Source organism: Pezoporus flaviventris, unplaced genomic scaffold (assembly GCF_033815535.1).
Source record: "Pezoporus flaviventris isolate CSIRO_AGI_PZ_B2104156 unplaced genomic scaffold, CSIRO_AGI_Pfla_v1 ptg000036l, whole genome shotgun sequence".
In the NCBI taxonomy this organism is placed as follows: Eukaryota; Metazoa; Chordata; class Aves; order Psittaciformes; family Psittacidae; genus Pezoporus; species Pezoporus flaviventris.
In genome coordinates, this window is record NW_026892584.1 from 34,988,595 (window position 1) to 35,010,493 (window position 21,899).

Genomic DNA, 21,899 nt, shown 5'->3' on the forward strand with positions numbered 1-21,899 from the left:
ATACCAGTGTATATCTGTTGCGCAACATGCCATACAAATGTGTAATGTTCAACTCAGTTAAAAATAACCATACACTTACCTAATTCAGCAGGCTTCTGGACTCTGTCTACTGAGCTGGTAAGCAGTCAGTACAATAATAAGAGTTCACAAATACACTGAGGGAAGAGATATCACTGGATGTCAGGAGTAAGAAGACAGAAAAAAATTAAATCTTTTTCTGTATTTGTTCTATCTTTTTGCTTTGTATCAAGTAGTAATTACTGTTCCATAGCAATATATGTGTGACAGTATAAATTATCTTAAAAATTGCTGTGACCGTGAAAACAATTTTAGAGCTTTTTCCCACCAAAGTAAGAGATCTCCGATTCCTCAAAAGCAGAGTTAAATGGCTGCTAAAACTCCCACCCTAAGCCTAGAAAAGGACAGATTCTTGCCCAGCTATGAAATAGCTTGCTACATACAGGGTTTTCTCAGCTACAACAGAGCTAGGTGACACCAGCCAGGATGGCTGAGGCAGGGAGACCCAGATCTTCAAACTAATCATCATTAGCTTCCAGAGCTGTGTTTGGAAACCATAGCTCCAGGGCAAACCTGAGCACAGGAAAAAAAACTCAACCGTTTTACAAGTGTCAAAGCCGCAAAGGGAGATAGAAAATCTGTTTAACACATTTACAGATAAGATGAGAGCAAGCACAACAGCACCGGTGAAGTCTAGAGTGAAGAGCTGAACTTCAACCAAGCTGCCTTGATGTTACTGATCTGTGGCAATAAACAGGATATATTTTCTCCATTTGACCTGCTGCCGTGCTTCTGTCCTTTGGCATTTATCTAGGCCCCCACTGCTGCTGAAAGGTTAGGGTGTTTTCACCACGCTGTGGATGGTGGGGATCTACAGGTGCTCCATCCACATGTGGGTGATGGCCATCAATGCTGAGCTCTCCTCCAGTGCAGGGAGCTGGCAGCCTCCATGGCTCCTTGCTGTGAAAATATCCCACATAGGTCCACAGGTTCCCAGCTGGTGCACAGTCTCTGTCCACCAGTGTCTCCAGAGCTACAGCCTGGCAGGGGGAAGGTCACTGGGATTAGTCAGAAAATGCAGAACGCTGCTGGCCATCAAAAGGAGGGGCCACCAGCTATAATGTGCAAATCAGCTTGTTATCAGGGTGCTCTTGAGAGCACCAAAGCAGTGTGCAGCACTGCTGAGATAGCAGTGGGGTAGTGTGGGGAACCAATGCTCCTGAGGCAGATGAGCAAGGAGAGGGCTTTGTTTCAAAGCACTAGAAATTGGATACAAACAGCTCCCTGGGTCATTAGGCTAAAGCTGGTCCAGCCCAAATGAAGGGGGCTGATACCTGTGAGTTGAATAGCTGATGCTATTCAGCACATTCAGGCTTGGCCTGGGTATAGGATGATCAAACACATCATGGATTACAGTGGGTACTGCCCGGGCTCCTTAGCAAAAAACTCTCACCCTCAGGTGGGGCAGTCTTTTGGGACTACAGCGAGAGGTCACACTATTACCATGTCAATGTAGAGAAATCTATCCATCCACTTTGTGCTTGCTGTCCAGATATCAAAAGACTTTTCTGTGAGGGCATGCCACAATACCTTTCAACAGTGCGTATGTCATGTTTACCATTTTTTCCTTTGATGAGTGGTTTCCTTTTGACCTGAGATTGTGAGACAAGTTTAGACATCTCAAGCTGCTTGCGTTATATATGGGTGTAAGTGGGTACATGCAGAATGTAAAAAATATTGTTATAGAAATCCTGCAAAGACTGAGTCATTTCTTGGTTAGCATGTTCTATTTTTCATAAAAATGGTTTTGCTTTCTCAGTTGCCATTGTACATCACGTCTGTCACATTAGTTGTGATCACAGTTATAGATCATGGATTCATTTCTGACATAATCTTATTTTCTGTTGTTTCATAGCTAAAAATCAATCAGGCCAGTGGTCAGCTTAAGAAAACACCATGGGTTGACTCTGGCAGTGGTGGTTTAGGAGCATTTGCAAGAAACTTCTGTCAGGATAAATAGTCCCCTTCAGAGATATCCTGCCAGCTCATAGAGACTGGTTTAAACCTTCAATACTTGGCATTTTGCAACCATTAGAAATATTTTTCTGATTATTTACTTCTCAACAGTTCTGTTTTCATGTAACACTGAACCCAAATTTGAATCTTGCTAAATTTTTTATCTCCGTGACATTTTGAAGCAATGTGTCCCAGAGCCACAAATAGCACATTTCTGTGCTATTGTTGTTAGCCTTCTGACAACCAGCAGGGACCTATGTGGTTTTGAACACACGGAGCAGGGATCTCCATCCCTGATGGATGTTGGCACTGTGAGCCAGTCACTAGGGGAAAGGCAGGCTGAACACACCAATTTAGTTTTTGACACATCGAATCCCACGGAAATGACATTGGGGCATGCTGAGAACACCAAGTTCAGGTTGCACAGGAAACTGTGGTTAGCTTTAAAACACAGTCAAAGAAAAAAAGTTCCAAACCTCATACATTCATCAAGGCTTCACTTTTGTAGGCAGGAACTCTCAGTGCAGGTGCCCACACACTGGAGCAGGTTGTGCAGCATGTGGACCAGCAGAGCTTTAGACACATTTGTGTCTGGCAAAAGCCAAAACACTCCTATCACAAAAAAGTGATGGATAGTGTGAATTTTCAGCAGTGTTATGAAACATCTCTGGCTATTGATTCACTGCTCAGGATGTGAATGGGAATGGAGTGTTTCATAATAATTTTATTTTAAATTATTTTTTTTTAAGGGGGAAAAAAAAGGGAAGATTTACCATAAACCACTGAAGTAATTTGAGGGTCCTGTCCTCATCACTGATCTTCTTAACCACAATCCATACCACATGTTTGGCCTCAGAATCAGTTTGTTTCGGCTCTGCATCACATCTGTATAACAAAGCATGGGAACCAATACTCATTTAGTGATATGCTCAGGTGTATCGGTTCAGTACTGGAGAAGCTGATGGAGTCACAGTGCTGTGCATTTAAGGGTGGCATCCCAGGAGATAAGACCAAACTGGGATGAAGTTAGTAGGTATTGACCAAACTTCAATCTGTCCTGCAAAATGGGAAAGAGAGATTGTAGAAGTCAATGAGAAGATTCCTCATCGCAAAGTTAAAATACATAGCAGATAATATGGAGCAATGAAAAATAAAATGACAGAAAAACACCATGCATAATATGACACACATGTGCGCAGCTGGTTGGCTCAGGCCCTGAAAAGCCTAGAACAGATCTGGAAAACTGAGTATGTGCAGAAGCTGCTGAAGTGCGAGCCTATCTGATGCATCCCCCAACTGTAATGTGTTCCCCATTGTAGTACCTATTTACATGCTGCAGAGATGTGACACGTACATGGATTGACTTGCTTTATCTAAATTGCTGCCCAGACCTACTTGTTTAGATGCCTACATGTAGCTGGTTTGCCCATTAGCCTTCTCAAAATGGTGCAAAAGATCTGAGGGGTACAGTCCTTCCCACGTGTGTTGGCAGCACTTCCTTCCAATAGAATAACTCTTCAAAAGAATAGGCAACATACCAGACATGCCCATTAATTTTGCACATTTCAAGACCATTCTCTTGCAGTTTGTCCTCAAAGACCTCCACCCCCAGTAACAAAAGACTCTAGGCTTCCAACATTTATGACCATCAACAAACCAAATGCATAAGATCACTTAAAACATTTGAATGGGACTAACCCTGGAAAAAAAGCCTCATTTTACATCCCACATTTGCAGGCTTATCAAGTGCCCAGTGGAAAATAAGTAGCTGGGACCATAGCTCGTTTTCCAGTTTGTAAAACCTATGAGACCAGATACTTTCTTCAAGGTTCCAACAGTTGTATCCAATGAACTAATCTCTTCAGGGGTGGCAGAGAAAACATTCCATCTGAAGAAAATCTTCAGGAGCTGTTTAGCATCCATCCATGCAGAAGGATCCATTCAAGAGACCATCACACTTGGAATTATACTGATAAACATGTGTCAATCCTGCCTATGAGGATCTGGGCCCACAGATTTATAAACTTCAAATCTTTGGAGTTAATCATTGATGTTAAACTTAGAAGTGTGATATATTGAATCTTCCTGTTGGAAAACCTGCCTGTCTCTTGAATGCCTTTCTCCATTTCTCCACTGAGCAATATAATGCAATGTGTTTGTTGTCTGGCCCGAGCACGGTACTAAAGTATAATTATTGCACCAACTTGTCAAGAAGCTGGACAGGTCTGTTTTATATTCCTTCAGTCTTCATTTAGTTTACATTGTCCTCATAAGGAGCCCTGCCCATATAGATACGTATGTATTTATAAAACACCCATCCATTTTGTACACAGAGCATTTCAAAGTACATTCATCTCTGTAAACACTCAGACAAAAACCCCTTTGGCATCGAAAGCACTGATACCAGAAAGAGACTATTTTCTTTGTCTCAACACAACCCTTTCTCATCTTTGCTGTCATGCACTACCAAGCACAGCTGTGTGATTGTATGCCATGATGATGCACCACATACCATTACTATTAACAGGCTTGAGAAATGCTGCAACTCCAGGTGAGGAGCCCTCCAGGTTTAACCCCCAGAACATCAGCTGGTGTTCAGATACTTCTAGAGGGGCTCAAGTGTGAGCCAAGCAAGAATCTGCTCCACCTGAGCAGTGCTAGGCATCTGGCAATACAGAGATTGCCAGATACAGGTGACTCTCAATGTCTATGGGAGAGTGCTAAGTGATCTAGCCACCTCCAGCATCCGAGGGCTTTCAAGAAGCTGTATCTTCCAGTGACAGTATGCAAAGGGATGGTGTCCAACATAGCTGTAACCCCAGCTCCTGATACACCCAGTGATATATTGTTCAAGACCTCTCTCCTCTGATTATAAGCGTTCTTCTAATTGACTCATGGCCCTTTTTTCTTTTGCCGCCAGCTCTGTTCTTTAGCTTAACTGGCTCTTCATTCTCCCTGGTGTTATGCCCTTGCTTTATTTATAGAAAGCACTGGTATCTACTCTGGGATACTTTCTCTCTAGCATTAATATGGCCAAGTTCCGCTTGTCCCAGAGAGGCTCTCAGTTCCCCTGCTCTGCTCAGCTCTCCCTGCCTGCACCTGTGTAGTGTGAGTCTGCCTTTAGGGAACACTGGACATGGTATTTGGGAGATCTCAATATCTAGTACCACAGGATGTTAATACTTGCCACTATTAACTATACTGAATAGTAGCATTCCTATTATTTCAGGAAGCCATTGGGAAGCTTAACTGTCAGAACTGCCAATTTTCCCCCTCTAAGGATAGTTGTTTTTACATACTTCTCCAACATCATGGAAATCCTCTTTGTGTAACATAGCACAATTAAAAGCTGCTTTGACACCAAAGATACCTTTAACAACATACTTAATTCTTACTGTTTGAACTAACTCATCTAAAAGAGTCTTGTATATTTCTTCATTTTCTTTGCAGGCAACAAAAGCTGGAGAAGAAAGTTGCTAAGTACAAAGTATTTGATGGTTTCCTACTGAAAACCAGTGACAAATTGCCAGACAGTAAGAGTTACTCTAAGGCACCTGCTGGGTGTTCTACTGCAATAACAGCAACTGTCATTGCCTCCCTTTGCTCCAGAGCTGTGGTCCAGTAAATACAGTCTCCAGCAATCAGCTGTGCAGAGAGCTGTGCTGGGATGTAGGTGGCAGCTGATGGCAGGAGCAGCTGGGAGCAAGTCAGAATCACTTTCTTGGAGCTGAGGCTTTGTGCCAATCAACACCGTCAAGCTGGACATGGAGGACAAGGGACCCAGATCCCTTCTGTAACAGCTACAACCCAGTTTGACCATGGGATCTGCACAGCCTTATGGCTGGGAACTAGGAACACACACTTCTCCAGCTCATACCAGCACAAGGGACAGAAAGGGCTGTTGTGCCTGAGGAAGAGGGTAGTGATGCTTGCACGGCTACACCACGCTCTCACTGCAACCACAGACTAGACTTAAAGTGGCTATGAGCACCCTGAGCTTCCTGACTCCCTTGTTTCCCATTTTCGTCATTGGCTGTTAGCTCTGTGATACTCCTAGCTCCTCACAACCGTACAACACTCTGGTAGAGCCAACCTGAAGAAACATGTCTGGACAAGCTGTAGCCTATTGGCCTTGCTTAAAACTCTTCTTAGACCACACAGCCCCCAGGACCTTGGTTTTGAGTGTGGTTGGGTTCTTTCCCTCCAGGTGGCTATGGACTTTGTCCAAGAATGGTTCTAGAGCACGTGCTTGCATGGGAATAGCATGGATGGGAGACAGCTCTGAACTTCTGCTTCCACCCTTTTGTGAGTGACACAGTCTGTGCTTCTCCATTTTTTTATTATAGAAGTAGAGTTTCCATAAAAGAGGCTCCAGACTGTTTTATAGCTCAATGTTTTTCAGCAAATTGGTTGTGACCCCTGTAGTCCCATGCGAAGCAGCCAAGAGGGTTGTGATATGCTGGAACATTTACTACACTAGAAAATAAGTATAGTCCTGCTCCACGCCGCCTTCTTCATGTCTAAGGTCAGTTATGCTCTATCAGCTTCTCCAAACAATCGAGTCAGTCCAACAAGCACTGATAATTATTTCTCTTGCTTTTATAACAAATATACTGGGGTCAACGGAATATTTGTGTTACAATGAGGGGGCCACCACCCAGTGGAGGCTGTTAAACATAGATCCAGCTTGCTGAAGGCTCATTTAGTTTAAATAAACCTATTTGTGTTTTAATTCTGTATTTAAACATATAGGTGATTTCTCTTTTAAGTAAATTCACTGATTTGTTGTTTACATACAGGTAAGGGACTTGCCTATCATTACCAAAGAATCTAATCACATACCTGATGGAAAAGGGGTTAAATGCACTTTCTTAAATGCATCTTAAATCCTACCTGAATCCATTTAAGCATTCCAGGTCTTTGGGTATTCAGACCAGTTCTTTCTTAAGCGATAATTCTGCACCAAAAGGTTTATCAGCAAGGGCTATTTAACACCTAGTCAGGTGTTAAACCTATAAATAGTTTCTTTCTTGGCAACATTTAGACTTTGCGCCATGAAAAGTCACTGGCTTGCTTTCACTGTGAGGTCAGGTCTGTTAGAAGGAATAGCCTGTTTAAAGGACACAGAAATCCCTATGCAGACTTAGAAAAAACCCAACCCAAAACCCCACAAAAAAAATCCAAATGACAAAAATGAAAATAAAAAAAAAAAAAGAACCACAAAACACAAATCAAACCCCAAAATAAACAAGTTCTGTTAAAAACCCATTTCACTTACTGGTGTGAAGTCTACACTGGATTAATTTCCTTGTTGGGTCAGTACAGACTCTGCCTGTATCTGTTCTCTGTTCACAGAGCAATGTCTTACTTGGTGAAGTTTTCCTCCTTTCCATCCTTATCACCATGTTGTCCAGAAATCAGGTTCGCTGGAATTATACACTTAAAGCCCTCAGAAGCAGAGGTATGAAGCCAGATACTTTTCCCTGACAAAACCTTGATATGAAATCGCTTCAGACGCCTCATTTTCTTACCTTTCCACATTCTCTGAGTAGAATAGCTCTGTCTTCTTTTGTCAGATATCCACCAGCAGAGGCAGTTTACATAATGTTCTCACACCTCAGACTAGCTGGTGCTTTGGACTCAGCAGATTAAGCAGTGGTCTCTACTCTTCAGGCATGGGTGGGGAAGGAGCCATGGTGTACTTTTTTTCCTAAGGAGTCTGTTTCAAGCCTCTTCAAAGTTGCAGGGAAAGTACCTGAAAACGTGAAACTCATGTTTGAAAACTGGTGAGCACAAAGAACTCCCAATTTCTATTTTTGGAATTCATGACTGTGGAGATGACCTCCAGATGCAGTAGAGGGGAGCAGGCTGAGTGTTGAGATACAAGTGCTCCTAACTAATCATTTTGAATTGATTCCCATTGCTAGACACACTTCCCAGCAGTGAGATTAGTCTGTTATGCAAGGGTCCTGGTCCTTCATGGATTTTGTGAGGTGCGGGCACTTCCTCAGAGATACATGAGCAGTCGTGCATGAGCAGTCAGAATAACATATCCTGTTATTCTGTACCTCAGCACGATTTGGTCCCTACTGTGCAAAGGAAGGACAGAAAGGTATATGTGATAGACAGTAAGTGGCACCTATAGCCACTTTATGGTCCATTTCCCTTGTGCCCTTCTACCAATTATTTGGAACACAGTGGGGACCCCTTGGTGAGAGCTGTCATCAGAAATCATGAGTGTCTCAGCTACAAAACAGAGCTTGATAAAGAATTTAGTTATCTTGTCAGATGACTAAAAAAAAAGCCAGCATGACCTTGCTATGGGAACATGGTACCACAAAAATTGTGGTATTATTAAGCATGTTATTTATGGTTTATAGGGTATTATTTAGGCCAACAGAGTCACACCACCTAAAAATCAAATTCCCTGTGGTGCTGAATGTCATATTCTTGCAAGAAATCCTTAGGGCCGTGTCACATGTAACAACTGAAGAGGGGAATGTTTCTCTAGTTATTGCTGACCATAAATATTAAATATATCCCCCTCATTTGAACAGGCTAGAAAAAAAATCCCTGTTGTTAAATGAGTGGTGTCAGTGGCCACTGCACAGCCTGGTTTCTGTCCCTGCTGGAAGCCTCTCTGGATATCAGGTGGGTTTCTGGAGGGGATTCAAGTGCATTTCAGGCCACAGCGATACACAGGCATGGTTACTGAAGCCTAATTTTGACCTGTGTTTACAGAATGTTGCTACTGAAGCCAATTCTGTGGTTAAAAGATCACTCCTGATATTTTTAGTTAAATCAATTACCCTTATTCATTATTTTAACTGGATTAAATTGAAAGACCAGGAGAAAGCTGTCCCGCAAAAGCCTCAGATCATTGCCCTGGATCTGATACTTCAGGCCAGGCTCCAAGGAGGCTCGAGTGGTGCTCACTAGGTTTGGGCTGCATCCAGGCAGCACTCCTCCTGGCGCCAACCTTTCTGTTCAGCAATGGCCGAGGGCTGACAGCAAAGCTGCTTGAGGCTTACCTCAGCATTGGTGGTAAAAGAAGAAGGTGGCCCTGACAGCAAAGGCAGAGATCACAGCCCCTTGAACAGCCTTGGTGCTTGTGGACCAACCTAGCCTATGCTTGCTGTAGCCCAGCCCCAGGAGCAGGCTTGGTAAATTTGCAAAGACATTTATAGCCACTTGGAAAGTCATTTGGTAACTGGAAGCCATTACAGATGGCCACCTCTCTGCAAGTGAGAAGCACAACAGGAGAGAGAGAGCTTTCTGCTTTCTTCATCTGGATGCTGGTGAGTGAGCTTTACCTGCTTCAGACAATGGGCAACACCTCATGGCAAAAAACTTGGAGCTACAAGACTTGGAGCTACACATCACCCAGGAGAAAGGTTGCTTCAGACAGCAGGTGAGCGGGTTGCACAGAGGCTAGCCGGAGTCACAAGGAGGAAACAGAAACAGAGACAAAAGCTGCAGTGCCATCAGGAAGCTCCCAGAAGAAAACCAGTATCTCCTAGAGATTTGTACTGAGCTGGAGCCTGCTCTGTCCCCATGGGAGCAATGTCCTTTTCTGGGAACTTGGCAATCCTAGACTTACTGTGAGGGACAGAAATTCATGCAGGGGTTTAGTGCTGGAGCAGAACCAGGAACAAGGCAGCTGCTGTCAGCCACCCATCATATGCAGCCTTGGCAGGAGGTTGGGTTGTTGTCAAGCCGGGCATGAGACAGGTAAGTGACAAACACACTTTAAGCATTGCTGCATGTGGCACTGCTCTGGGAGGAGCATGCACACCCTCATGGTCAGCTAAACACCCAGCTACTCACCCTGCCCACCAAATCACTCTGGCAATGGCGCTACCATCCAGTCTAGCAGCATCACTGATGAGATCAGGGGTATTGCAGTGGTGGGTAGTGTCTTGCACAAACAGCCAGGAACAGGAAGATGCAAGCTCAGCTCCACTAACGTGTTACAAAGAGTCTGTGAAAAAGTCATGTAACCCCATGCATTTTCCCCACAAAAAAAAAAGTATTTCTCTACCTCTCCCATTTTCTCTGAAAGTTAATAGATGCATTGAACAACTGAAATACTGGGTGGAAAGGCGCTAAAAGCGGATGTATATCATCAGTAGCACATGCACCTATGCATGTGTGGTATGCACACTGCACAGAGTATTGCTAGTCTGATCTTGCTGCTAGTCTGTATAACAAACAACAGTGGGTAACACTCCTTTCAGATGATCTGACAACAGCCAGAATATAAAGCCAGGACAGGGAGACTTGTATTTCTTGGCCAAGGTACGTTACAACATGTTTTTCAAAGCTGATCTTTTCAGGATTCAGCCCCTGGGAATGTAAACCTGAGGAACAGTGTATCATTGGAGAAATCCACAGAGCATGCAATCTGCTGGGATAGATTCATCAACTTGGACACTAAGTTTAGCTATATATGGACATTTCTAGAAAGTGAGAACTGCAATGTTTTTTTCCATCAATATTTTAAGTTTTTTTTCCAGCCTTTCCCAAAGCCCTGTATTAAAGTGGATTAGCAGAATAATCCTGTCTTGACAGAGATAATGGAGACATACAGAAGTGCTTGGTCAGAGGAGGAGCCAGGGAAAGTGCCAAGTGTAATATCTAAAGACACTTCTCAAACTGTTACAGCTTTGGGTCTAACTATGAACCTTGCCTCATCTCTCTTGATCTTCAGTTGAAATCCTGGCCCTACTGAGAACAGGCAAATTATTTTACCTTGCAAACATAAAAAGGAGCAAATCAGTTCAGATTATGGTCTCAAAACCTCTATCATGGACCTAGTCTGAATCTGTATGTATTTTATAGCAAGGACAGAAAATCCTAAATATAGGATATGCTAATAAATAATCCCAGTACTGTCCGGTACTAGTTAATAGGGTACAGAAACAGACTCCTTTCTTCACTTTTTTTGATCCACTCTGCCTGTTTTCCCGGCTACAGCACATGCCTGCAAGGCACAGCACAGCCCCATGATGAGACCACATTGAGCACACAGGCTGAGGAGAGCAGAGCTGTGGACTCAAATCCTGTAGGTTAAGACAGGGCTTGAGGCCATTAATGGTTTTCTGCGAAGGAATCCTCTTGTTTTCATCAGCAGAATTCAGTTCTGGAAAGATTCATATGTACACCTAGTGACACAGTGATGAATCTGCAAAGTTGCAGTCTGATTTCAGAGACAAGGCTCAGTGCAAGATACTGTGAAGAAGGTATGAAACATGCTACTTGTAGGCAGTGGTGAGAAAAAAATGGAAAGCATATCTTAGGTTAATGTTCTGCTGCTTCAACAAATTAAAAATGTGAATCTCAGCATCAGGCTAACTGGTTTTCTGAACTAATTCTTCTTTTAATGCTCATTTCATTTGTTTTCCCTGCCTATCGAAGCTTGGCAAAAACAGGTGTAATGGCTGGATAATGGAAACACACTGGCAATAAAATACATTGACATTACACTGTTTGTGCTGACTCTGATTCAGGGTATCCACTTTGAAATTAGTGCAGATCCCCTCATTTTATTTCCTTCTTCTCTGGGAGAAAAAAGGAGTTACAAAATGGACAAAGTATTGCATACCAGAACACCATGGGAACAGTGATGAATGATGCTATTGGAATCACTCACAGTGCCCAAACTGTATCATGATATTTCAGAGTTTTTTCAGTGAGACCAGTGGGACTCAGAGGCATTTGGCCTCTTGCTGTCCCCACACTAGCTCTTCGCTCCACAGGGTTTAAACTAGTCCCTCTAAATTCCCTTGAACCTGAAGTCGAACAAGGCTGCACTGAGTCTGGACCCTCATCCCCCCTTCCCTCAGGGCACACCTCCCCAGTCCATTATCAAGGGTTCAGACCACCTGGCAGTTCTGAGATCACCAACAGCCAAAAGAAAACAATGGGGTACAATTCTGTTCCACTCATCCTCCTTCCTATGCTCCCTCCTCAGTGGCAATCCAGTCCTGGGGGGCTCCTCAGCTCTGGGGTGGATTAGGTAGAGGAGGGCATCAGGAGCAGAGGCTCTCCACGGTCAGATGTTGTGAGCAGGAATGAAGGAGCGGGAAAGGGCAGGATGTGTACCCAGCACTGCAGATCCCATGATACTATGGCAGTCTTGAGTACTGGCCAGTGACACACACACTGCACTGTGTTATTACAGCATCCATCACTCTGTATGAGAGGTGACTCATTACCTACAAAACACAGAGGCTCTACTGACTTATGCCTGGTGAATATCTTGCCCAAGATTTCCAATGTCGTAACATTGCATTCACAGCATTCCTGCAGGCTGCTAAATCTCTATACTAGAGCAAACTTGCTGGAAAACACTACCAAATTGGAAAGGAAGTATCTGACAGTGCTTTGCATGAGGCTGCAGTGAAACCCTTGACTTCTTCCTCACACCAGTCAAAACATGAGAGCTAGTTGCTAAAGTTTTGTTTCCGAAGAGTCACTGAATTAGACGCTCCTAATTGACTCACCAACTGATGAAGCTAAAGGCACTCATTGCAGGCAGCGTCAAGTTCTTTCAGATCTAGCCTCAAACTCCTTGTCTTTTGTCTTAGTCCAAAGGAGGCATCAATTTTAATAGCTCTGGTATCAAACCACTCCTGAAGACCAGCCCTCAGTCTTGAGTCACCAATTATCCAGCTAGTAAAAGCCCTGTGGGACAGCAGCTGAGTACTGTTCATGCCCCATGCTTGTTGCCAAGCTCAGCAAGGCGTGGTACTGGTGCCAAGGATGTTAACCTTCAGGACAGGTGGGCAAACAGTGGTAAGAGCTAGCACTGGTGCCTTGGCTGGCAGCTGTGGAGCTGGACTCAGTGCATCTCACAGGTGCTGTTAGCAGTGGAACCAGCAGGTGTGTCAGTTCCAGTCAGCCACACCATGGACTGCGGAGGTTTCAGTCCCCTGGAAATTCAGGAAAACGTTGGTTCCTGCCCAGTTTGGGTCAAAACCAGGTTTTTAAGAAAAAAATTAAAAATTTTCCAAGACTTCTCATTTGTTTTGGTTGGCTCTGCTTATTACCTGTACACATAGTGCTTCATGTGGGGACCCGAACCCGGAGAGAGGTCAAAGATGTACAGCGATACCAAGCACAGAATACCGAGGCCAAGATCCAAGACAAATAGAGATTTGCCTCAAACCAAGCAATCCCAATCTTGTTTTATCCTGTTGAAACTTAATCCGTAGCTCACTCGGTATTAGAGCAACGGGATCAAAGAATTGAAGCTTTATATTTTTTAAGCAAGACTGATTTTGTTAAATGAATATAAAAATCCATCAAGAACACTGAAATCCTCAACAAAATTTTTAATAGCATTTCTCAAATTAATTACTTAATGGAAAAGACAGCAAGAACAGTTTGTTTTTTTTTATTCTAATAAACACTCACTGATCAGTGGGATAGCAATCTGATGAAGCTGTATCTGTTTCCAAAATTATCTGCTTAAAAAAATTTTGTGTTCATGAAGTGAGATCATCATGCACAAGAGAGATTTTTTTCCGTCGCGTACCATGTTCTGCATAGAACAGCCATATCCCTTCCACCCAAAACATATTCTCCACAGACAAGGGAAAAAAAAGGAAAGGAATGGGAAGAGAATAGGGTAAAAATCAATCTCCCACAAAGTACACCAGATGTTCACAATGCCGAGTTTCAAAGTTTACTCCAATCTCTAATTTCTGGGATCAGTATGAGACCTCTGTGCAGGACCGATCAACTCATGTCTGCTTGCCCCGAGTTGCTGAGTTGTTTGCAATGTTCCTTCTCAACAGCTGCCTCTGATTGCTGTCAGTGATGGAAGCTGGTCTACTGCTGCAATCCACAATAGCAATTCCTACATTTCACAGATCAGCCTGTTGCCAAATGGCTGCATGCCCTCAGTAGCTACAGGTACATGAGTATCTCATTAAAACAAGATAATTATCTCATCAACATTATAGGATTAAACACAGCAATCACAATTCAGTTCAGTTTCCTAGCTGAAGAAGCATTTTTTTATAACTTGACTGTCATTCATGGAATGTCTTGCTCTCAGTGTTAGAGAGAGTTAAACCTGAATAGTGTTTGATGTTATGGACTGAATTAAATCCAGTCTACTTTTGATTTGTACTCTCTTTCATAGGAACCCGAGGGGGAATTGTAAGTAGTGCTTTGGTCCTATAGAATGAGAAAATGACTGAAAACATTGAATAATGACATCAAAAATGTTCTATCTGACTTACTTTCAGGTAACAGAAGTACATAAAACTGAGTATAAGCACTGACTGTTTAAAAGCTCATGAACCTTGAGAGTGAAAATTAAAAACAAGTATCTGGTAGATTACCCTTAAATTTTAAATCCCCCATGTTTGCAATAGTTATGACTTGAATCTAGATTCCCATATTCCTACAACCTTGCTCTGGCTCAGCCATCCCACTAAAGGGTTCTTGCAGCTCTTGAACAGGCTTTCCAGGATGGCAGTGTGAGGCCAAATGAAGAAGTGAGAATCCCTAAATCATTGTTTGCTGAGAAATAGGTGGATGTATCAGGCGCAAGCAGGCACTGTACTTCCTCTATTTGTTTCATGTCTTTTATAGCCTGGCTTCTGGCTTGAGGTTTTTGCCATTAGTGTTTGTAGCAGGAGCAAGAAATCAAAGCCAGGAGAGGGCAGGTGCTGTGGGCAGCATCCCCTGCTGTTTGTCATGGCTGTGCCAAATGCCCCAGGCGCACATGGGGACTTGGCTGGAGAGCACATCCCTATGGCTTTTCCCTGGGTTTGTGCTTTTGCAAGCACCAACAGCACTTAAGCAGATTAGGATCCAGCTCCTCCAGCTTCTTGGTGGAAGCTCAAGAGAGGGTAGCCTGTGGATATCCACACCAAGATGTGCTTGACAAACAGCCCCATTGCATGCACCCAAGCTCCCATGGCTCTACTGCTGCCCCATGCCAGATCTGTGTGCAGCTGACCAGCATAAATGGTAACCATCACAATCAGGAGTTTATAGAGTGTAAGTACCAATAAGTTAAGCATCTGAGTGAGATTTCCCTAAAAGAGGAAGCCACAAAAGCTGTCTGTTGAGACCATTTACCAACGTAAGTGTGGAGAATTAAAATATCCTTGTTTCAGGCCGGAGGCACATGGGGAAATAAATCAGCCCAGAAATGCTGTGACTTGACAGCCCTGGAACAGTAACAGGGGTTTCTTCACCTGATTAAATAGTGCTGGTCCTCACTGCCAAGACCCACATCTGTCTGTTTACTTCACACCACTGTTTTGTTTAGACCTTTTCCAGCTCCCTTTGGCCTGCCTTGCTAGGGTAGACCCAAGGGATAATTGCGATCATTTTCATTCACCATCATCACTCAGTATGACTGAACAGTGTGCTGCAGTGGCAAAGAAAGCCAACAGGATGCTGGGCTACATTAAGGGCATCACCAGCAGAGATAAAGAAGACATTATCCCACCCTACTCAGCACTTGTCAGGTCACACCACCTGGAATGCTAGGTTCAGTCCTCATCCCTGCTATACAAAAAAAGATGTGAACAGGCTGAAGAGGGTCCAGAGAAGGGCCACAGGGATGATCAAAGGACTGGAAAGCCTGTCATATCAGGAAAGGCTGAGAGGGCTGGGTTTATTCAGTCTAGAGACAAGAAAGTTCAGGGGAGACCTTACCACCATGTCCCCATATTTAAAAAGTGTCTGTAAAGAAAACAAAAACTCCCTCTTTACAAGGAGTCATATGGAAAAGATGAGGGGTGATGGGCATAAGTTACTGATGAGGAGATTCCGTTTGGACACAAGAGGAAAATTTGTCACAATAAGAACATCGGACATTGGAATAATCTTTTCAAGGAAGTGGTGGATTCCGCAACATTGGATACTTTGAAGATTCAACAGGTTAGGGTGCTGGGCAACCTTGTCTAGACTGTTCTTTTGCCAAGAAAGATTGGACCAAATGATCCTTGAGGTCCCTTCCTCGGACTCCATGTATCTATGATTTCTGGGACTGAGCATACACAGATCAACACAAGTGCACAAGAGCAAACTGCTGATGATTTAAGTGAGGCTGAAGTCTAGTCTGCTTCATGTTCTTTGTGATGAGATAAATGAGTTACAAAAAAAAAAAAAAAATAGTAAGTTTGGGCAAGTACAAGGGGCAATGTTGGTACCCAGTGCTCATAATTTAATCCATGAATCAGGAACATTTACAGATAATATATAAACTTGTCCTATGACACCTCTTGCAGAAGCTAACGAAGCAGAGCGTATTACACTGGTGGTTAATAATTACTCTGGTCACACTCCCTTATGTTTCCCACCCCGGCGCTTTCGTAGCAGAGGCCCAGGTTTGGTTCCCGGGAGAGGAAAAGATGCTCAGGGCTCAGCCTAGTCCAGCCTTCCTCTTGTTTTGCAAATGCATTTCTGCCATCTAGCGTTTGTTCTCCCTCACTACCGAAATGTCCCATTTTGAGCAGCCGTGGCTGTGGTAAAGACATTCTGGAAAGTAATTAGTTGGCTAGTTGCTAACGAGTTTACCTGGGTAAAGCTATACCTGAGACAGAAGATACACAAACTGCATTGCATCCATAGGTACACAATCATCGAGTCATTAAACGAAAGGGAGAGATGGACAGGGTTAAGTTACTTCTTTCTGCCCGTCTCTTTTTCTGCTACCTGAAACTGCAGTTTTGCCCTCTGGGAACCAAGCAATGAAATTCAACTCAGAAGGCATTCAAAACTCCCTCAATGTCTTTCTAAGTGCTTCAGAGCACTTGGATGCTTCCCTCTGGAGAGAAAGCACAAAGTTCTGTTAAAACAGATGTTAGAGTTGACATTCCAGAGATAAATGAAACATGAAGTGCCTTAATATATTTCCCTTTTCACTAATTAACAAGCTGCTATTTAATCATAGCTTTCAGAAGCCTCTGTTCACATGGATCTGCAAGAACAAGATGGCATCTACTTATCAGAGCCCAAAAACCCCTTATGTATATGCAGCAAACGGGATCTTCAGTACAGGATGCCAAAACTATGTGTGAGCAGAAGAGAGCAAAGAAAAAAAAAGGCATCTTTGGTGTTGGTGGTTGCTGCTGCAGTACAAGGTTTCCTACGGGTCATATGGATGTCTTCATCTAAAAAGTCGTCACACTCCATGACACAGAGGAAGGACACCCACCCCTTTCCCCCCAAGTAATCCCACAAACCCACCAATTCCAGTCAGTCTGAATTTTACTATAATTGTTTAAATAAGACACCAGTTTCAATTTTATTTTTTCCCAAGCACATTGAAATAATAAAGCATTTTATCTGATGTGTATGGCTTCAGAAAGCACAAAAAGGCTAAAACCTTACAGAAAAGTCACTCCCTGGTGTTTGCAGAGATTCAGTATACTGAAATACAGAGCCTGCTGCCTCCTGCAGCAACCCTTTGACCCAGGTACTGGCCTAGGCAACCCTTTGACCCGGCCAGACAAGGTGTCCGTGAGCTCTGCCTACCATACTGTCCTGGGTTCAGCAGTAGCAGTCATTTTTTCTCCTTCTTGGTAGCTGGTGCAGTGCTGTGTTTTGACTTTTGGCCTACGAATGGTGCTGATAGCACCAATGTTTTTAGTTACTGCTCAGTAATGTTTGGTCTGGCCAAGGACTTTGTGAGCCTCATGTTCTAGCAGGGAGGAGGGGAAGCCAGAAGGAAGCAGAGACAGGACACCTGACACAAACTAGCCAAAGAGGTATTCCATACCGCAGCACGTCATGCCCAGGATGTACCTGAGAGTTACCAAGAAGGGCACGGGGCTTCTGGGTTGGGCTCGTTTCGGCGGGTGGTATTGTATTCTCTTCCCTTGCTATTTTCTTTTATCATTATTATCATTAGTGGTAGCAGTAGTGATTTGTGTTATACCTTAGCTACTAAACTGTTCTTATCTCAACCTGCGGGAGTTATATTCTTTCAATTCTCCTCTGCATCCCTCCAGGAGCAGGGAAGGGGGGGTGGGGGAGAAGGAAAGAAAGAGGGAGGAAAGGGGGGGAGTGAGTGAACGAGCTGTCTGGCTGGGTTTAAACCACGACACATAAGCAGAACAGAAGAGTCACTTGCTAAGTAAAACTCTTGCAAGCAGTGCTGACATTTTGAGGGGAATCTAAAAAGCACATCAAAGCAACGACATGCAACAGCCTGAAACATCTTTAATGACATGTGATGCTTTCAGTATGGCTGAAAAAAATCCACGAGACAGCACACCCAAGCTGCTGTGTTTAGGGCAGAGCAGCTGAACACGTCTTTAAGGCATTGAGTAATACGCCGCAGAGGTTCTGGAGATGAGATCTCCTGCCTAATGTGCCTCCAGGTGATGTTGCTGCTGCCTGGTGGCTGCAGCTCTGTTTTACAAAGAGCCAGATGGTTTAGCTGCTCAAACACAAACTGTTTCTTGCAGAAACAAGCCAAGGAGCAACAGCCAGTTGCAGAAAATTGGACAAAATGTGTACAAAAGTGATGATACTTTGAGAAACCAGCAAGACTTCAGGAAGCTTTCTTACTTGTATTATGGCTGTGGCCAGTGGATCAGGATGTAGAACTGAAACAAGCCTGGCTATCCCAGAAAAGCTTCTCTTTTTCTGTTTGTTTTGGGCCGTCCCAATCCTCTGCCAGTCCTGCTCCTTCTCACTGCTGGTAAGGTGGAGGTGAGCGCCGGCAGAGCCACCAGCACCAAGGCCAGTTCAGAGAGACAGCTGTCGCCACTGGGAGGGTGACAGGAGGAGTAGCCAGCCTTCTGCTCCACTCAGCAGCAAGGTATGGTGGCTGTCCAGGAGGTGAAAGGTGGCAGGTTTCAGCAATATAAGCAGCTGACATGTTAATGTTGGATTAACGGGAAGAAAGGACAAGTTTTGGCCCTCTCTTAGCTTCCCTTAACATGCTCCTCCATGCTTGGGAAATGGGCTATTGAAGAGGCTTTTCACGGGGATGAGCTGACAGGCAGATACAGAGGATTTTGCTTGGAAGAGTAAGGGAAGGGAAATACATTGCCAAGACTAGGAATCCCATACCATTAGTAGGATTAAATTCAAAGAGCATTGTCTTATTGTGATTTTTTTTAAATATCATTTTAGCAAGAGACATTTTAACAACTCAGATGTTTGCTGTGTTATTGTTTCCATGAAGTGAATTATCAGCAGTAGTAGTACTGTGAGTACTCATTTTCTTTCAAGAACTCTCCTTGTCTTTTCAATCAGTGCAGTGAAATGACAACTAGGAAGACTTGAGTTTAATGCAATAGCTGAATAAATAAATATGTAGAAAGCTGCAGATGTAAAAAGAAGAGAGAGACCGATAGGGATTTATATTCGGCATGGTGGTAACCAGCAAGAGACAGAGGAACAACTCATGGTCTGTCACTGTAACAGGGAAGAGGGGCAGAAAGGTGGAGTGGTAACTACAGCCAGTGGTGAGGGACCTTGAGATAGAAAACACTGAGGCAGAACTGGGAGGAGAGCAGGGCTTTCTTTCATCTTACTGTATTTCATTTCCATCTTGCACGGAAGAGGTGGGATTCCACAAAGAGAATATCCACTGTTTATGCAGCAGCATCACCCTGGTTAAGTTTTGGACAAGGGACAAAACAATATCTCCATAAGAGACCTCTGCATGAAAATAATACAGGAGTTAATCACTATACCAGCTTATCCCTCAATGTATCCAGTGCTGCAATGTGCTGTGCACTTTAATAGCAAATTAATTTGTTTAAAATTCAGTGCTAGCTAGGGAAAGATGTACTATCAGATTTGCTAGGATGGATGAAGCCAATGGATGAAGCAGAGAGAAGGCCTGTTTACTTCTCACAACAGCAGCAGCCTTTTGAATTTGAGGGTTTCCTTCCAGAGCTTGATAAAAGTTTTTGAACAATTATGGCATTTTTATCCAAGGGGCACACAAACAGTGTCTGAGAGTCACCACTGAGAAGATAAAGCCAGAATCTTTTAATGCGTTAATTGAGAATGATGCCTGTCTATCCCCTGGACACAATGCAGCCTGCTGTACTGCCTGGGTTCTAAAACAACAGATGATTTGACACCCAAACAGGCTCAGGCTTACAGGACTTGGACAATCTTTTGCTCAGTGTTTGTTATGCAACCAGCACACAGAGGCCTGGTCTGCACCTGGTGATTCTGGCTGTATTATTGGATCAGTAAGTAATGAGAGCTGTCAGGAACTGGCAAGCTCCACTTGTAAAGCTCTCTCTCGAATCAGTTCTGCACCCCAACTCTCCAAGTTATTTAATCAGTTTTCCTAAATGAGTGTTTACTTTTCACATTAACTTATTTGGAAAGTTATGCTGATAGCTTAAAAACAAAGCAGAGAGGGAGAACATCTAGTTTTAGCAACTGCAAGGTCACAGAAAAGCTTTTTCTTGAACTCCCTCCTCCTTAACTCCTCTGCTTTGGCCATTCAGTAGAGAAAAGCGCATTACCAGCCCTGTGTGTACCTGTATGTTAGTCCTCTCTTGGGGAAATGATGCTGTTCATTCAGGAGCCTGACTTGCTTTTCAGAGCATATAAAATGGTCATAAATAGAAGTACACTAAAGAGCAGGAATGTTTGTTTATGGTATTTGTTTGCCCAGCAGTGGAACCAATGTCTCACAGCTGTTTGTTCTTGCAACATAACCCAACCCTGGGAGGCTGTAATTCATTGTGAACTGAATTCTGGTTTCACCCTTTGTATATGAGGAACAGTTTGATTAAAATGCAGGAATAACAAAGGCAGCTTCCATTAACATATAGTAGATAACCCTTTCTCAGTCAGTCTGATGTCTTATGAGAGGCAATTTTCCCAGTCTAGGTTTTTGGTCATTTTCTGGTTTTTGTTGTTTTTTTCAGTTTGGTTGTTTGGTTGTTTTTTTTTTTTAATAATAAGGCATTGCAGCATAATGAAGTATAACAGAAAATGCAAGTGTTTTCTTCACTGAAAGCAGAAAGCAGCCCCTGGCTATTAGTACACCTGGACTTCTGTGTACTGAAAAGTGCTGGGATAAATGATGGGAACCCTTTTCTAATGAAACAGTTTCTGATAAATGTTACTCAATGTTTATTTTTGAGATGTCATTGATCGTATTTTAAATAAGAGAAAACAACGTGGAATTTCAACTTGATAAAGCTGTCCTGGTTTTTACACTCCAAATATCAGGTCTTGCTTTCCTTTTCCTTTTAATGCCAATGAATCAATGTCACTTTTGTCCTTGGATGGGAAATAGCAAGAAGTAATAGTAAATCAGTATCAGGGATCCTGTTTCACCTTAGAGGAAGGTGCATTTTTTAAGCTGAGGTTTAGCTGAGATTGAACCTTGAGATTTTCTTGTTTGTTTTGAAAAGTGCAATGACAATAGTTTTTCCAGCTCACATTTATTTATCATTTGGTAATCCTTACTAAAAAGCTAGGTCCACACCACTGCCCTGTGGCTTATTAGACAACTCAACTGGATCCTGAAGTGGCCGTGAATAATTCCTGTGTTAAAGCAAATCAACCAAGAAACCAATCAACAAACAGTGACTATCATAGAAAGAAGTAGACCATTAGTCCTGGGTCACCCAACAACTGTGTATATCCTGCATGAAGTAGAAAATGATTCTTAAGTAACATGCTACACAAGCATCCCCACAAATAGTACATTGCTATGAATTGATGATTTTAAATGTGGATAATATTATTCTAGAAAGATGCAATGTTTTGAATAAAGCAACTTCACTGCATGTTCCCTCATATAGCGAGCCACACCATGATTGCGTTTCGAATCTAGCCCTTTTCACTGATGCATCTTTCTACTATGTGAATGCAAGATAACACACAGGGTATGCGGTGGTGGG

At 43.2% G+C, this 21,899-nt stretch overlaps 1 protein-coding gene across 1 annotated transcript in view; it reads right to left on the reverse strand.

Moving 5' to 3' along the window:
- The window catches only part of ASB2 (ankyrin repeat and SOCS box containing 2), a 45,552-nt gene extending 37,856 nt beyond the window's left edge, over window positions 1-7,696 (reverse strand). Inside the window, exon 1 of the mRNA XM_061463885.1 lies at window positions 7,566-7,696. The gene's annotated coding sequence lies outside the window, so the exon portion shown is untranslated. The remainder of the gene's footprint in view (window positions 1-7,565) is intronic.
- Window positions 7,697-21,899: the final 14,203 nt, after the last annotated feature.